Consider the following 3,062-nt stretch of genomic DNA (forward strand, 5'->3'; position numbering starts at 1 on the left):
AGCATTGTCAGCAGATCAAGGGAAGTGATTCTTCCCCTCTATATGGCACTGGTGAGGCTACACCTGGAGTACTGTGTCATTTACCCCCCTTCCCCAAAGGATGCGGAGAAATTGGAGAGAGTCCAGTGGAAGGGAACATAAATGGCTTGGGGGTTGGGGCACAACCTGTGAGGAGAGGCTGACGGAACTGGGTTTATTTAGTCTGGGGAAGAAAAGACTGAGGGGGGAATGAAGTTGGGTTTGAAAGAGGATGGAACTGGACTGTTCTCAGTGGGGGCAAATGGCAGAAAAAGAAGCAATGGGCTCAAGCTGCAGCAAGGGAAGTTGAGGTTAGATGTTAGGGGAAAAACTCTTATGAGGAGGGTAGTGAAGCACTGGAACAGGCTCCCCAGAGAGACTGTAGAATCTCCATCCTTGGAAGGTTTTAAGACCCAGCTAGACAAAGCCTTGGCTGGGATGAGATAGTTGTGGATGGTCCTGCTTTGAGCAGGGGGTTGGACTAGATGTGGCCTCCTGACGACTCTTCAAACTGTAATTTTTTATGAATTTACCTTTTTTCAACATAAAATTATAGTGTTTCCAGGCCTGTGAAATAGGAGGAGAGAGACCAGGAGCAGACAGTAAAAATGCCCTAAGAAAGATCAGCTAAATTAGTGGAACATCGAGACTATTACTAGAAGAAATGATTGTTAATATACGTGGAGTAAAAAAAACAATGAGCCATTAAATCAAAGGGCTCCCTTAGCTGCCTCAATAGTAATGCAACACTTGCTGCACTGTGGAGAAAGAATCAAAGCAGGGTGCTTCTATGCTGGGCAGAACATTACTTTTCCTGTTCACTACATGCACCTTAATTTGAGGGGGGCTGACTTTCAGGGAAAGGTGTGTGTTTATGTAAGAAATGATGGTATTCCTTGTATCCTGATTAAATGTTATCCTTCCCACAGAAACAGTAATTGCATATCAAATAAAGCATGTTCATTAGAAGAAACACTGGAGGTAAAACCTAGGAATGCTCAGGACGCTGTTGGAACCAGCTTTTCTTTCACTGAATATATTTTGCCATTACTAGATATCACAAGCCAGGGCAGACAAAACCTTTCAAGGCAATAAGATTAGCTGGTATCCAGGAGTTTGCACAGTCTCCAAAACTATTCATTCCGTAGGTCTTAATGACCTTGCCTCCTTTTTAAAGAGTCTGGATGTTCCACTAATCAAGCTATCCTTTCTTCTGCAATTCTGCTGCCTGTTAGCTTTTCCTGGTAAAGTACCTCATTTCAAAGCTCTGCAGACTGTTTATAGATTCTAGCTAAAAGCATTAATTCATGCATGGAAATCTTAACTCAGGTGAATATCAACTCAGGTGTGGAAATAACTTCCAGTGAAACACTGGATGCACTGCCAAAATGCTCAAGAAGGCTAAATTCTGTTTTATGAACCTGAAAGAGACATGTACATTTAATTCTAATGACTGCAAGACTAATGAAACAACAACTTCTGATTACTTTTTACCTTGTTTTTTTATACAGGACTTATGAAATAGCCACATAGATAATGCACATTCCAATAAAGTTGCATTTGTTTTTGCTTCAGCCTTAAACTAAATAATATAGCCTTGGGACCTTGGCTTATTGGCAAAGTTTCTAGTGTCTTTTTAGCTGGAGAAAAAAGTGTGTGTTTTGTTATATATAACGAGGCACCATACAATCTACGCCGCCTTTTTTCAAAATCCTAGATCTGCCCATGAACAAATTAGGTGAGCAGAGTTCAAAATGGTACATTTTATTACTCTAAAGCACCATGCACATTTCTGGCACTACAGAATGAATTCATGAAGGCTCTGAATTAAAATTTGGCTTTGAATCAGCTTAGAAAGGATTTGCTTCTCTCTCTCACTTTGCAGCTAATGTATATATGCATAAAAATATGCAGCTGTTTAAAGGACATGACTATGTAATTTAGATCCTTATCTTAAGAAACATTTAAATCAAGCTAATTTTTCAAGTCCAATTTGAAGAAACACTACTTTGTACGTCAACAGCATCTCTCACTCTAGGCCCTTGAAGATCTTTACTAATCTTCATGATTCAATTGCTTATCTCACCCTAAGAGATGGACATTATCCCCTTTTTACGACTGGGGAAACGGATAAAGAACTCAGGGGTCCTTATTTGTAGGCTATGTTTTTATTACTCTTCCTTTTGGAAGGTTTCCACAGAAGCTGAATGGCTCAAGGGATTTCTGAGAGTTGGCCCAATTAACTTCTTGGCTTTCATTGGAGAGCCTCGAGCCAGCCAGTTCCGTACAGAGTAGGCAGCAGAATAGGGCAAGGGGCGCCAGGAATACAGCGACCCAAGCATCTCAAGCGGCCTTTAGATTTCTGGAGCCCCAGAGAAGATGATTATTCCAGGAGTGCACGGAGAAAGTCCAAGAACCTCTCAATCCATACCTGAATTCCTTCTCTTTCTAGAAACAGCAATCTCTCTCGTTCCCAATTATGCAGAGGGATCACTCGCCTATAAAGTGAACGTGCCAGAGGGCAAGAAGAGTACAGTTTCCCTTCATGAGAAGTAGGTGATTTGCCCAGAGACATCTGGAGCTAATGAAATGGAGAGCCTCACATGCCTGGCCTCTACTGTCCTAGACCAGAAACACGCTGAATATACTTCTCTCATGCAGCTCTGCTGCAACTCATCTTTAATCCCATCACAGCCTGGGCTGAACAGTACTAACCATACTAAGAGGTGAACTAGGCTGATGTGGACCTACCTGCATTAGGAATGGTCATCTCATCACCAGGAACTGAACTGATCATTAACTCGTTTTTGCATATTGGGATTTGACTCCAGAGCTTCAAGAGGTGAAAACCTAGTGCATTCAGGTACTGTATTACCCAGGCTCTGCAGACACTGTTTTATATCCTCTACCAAAATAAGAAACCAGCAGCAAGAGGGCACCCTTACTAGATATACCGAGAGCGGGCACATTAGCTATTGCCTCAGGCAATGAAAATGATCAATGCAAATAAGAAGCAGAAGGAGAGGGGGTACAATCAATGGGGG

General features: G+C 42.0%; 1 protein-coding gene across 1 annotated transcript in view; it reads right to left on the minus strand.

Annotated features, from left to right (window-relative positions):
* PPME1 (protein phosphatase methylesterase 1) overlaps positions 1-3,062 on the minus strand; it is a 62,603-nt gene that overhangs the window by 31,048 nt on the left and 28,493 nt on the right. The window lies entirely within an intron of this gene.

The sequence above is a fragment of the Gavialis gangeticus genome, unplaced genomic scaffold (genome assembly GCF_001723915.1).
Source record: "Gavialis gangeticus isolate Ggan-Ray unplaced genomic scaffold, GavGan_comp1, whole genome shotgun sequence".
NCBI classification, from domain to species: domain Eukaryota; kingdom Metazoa; phylum Chordata; order Crocodylia; family Gavialidae; genus Gavialis; species Gavialis gangeticus.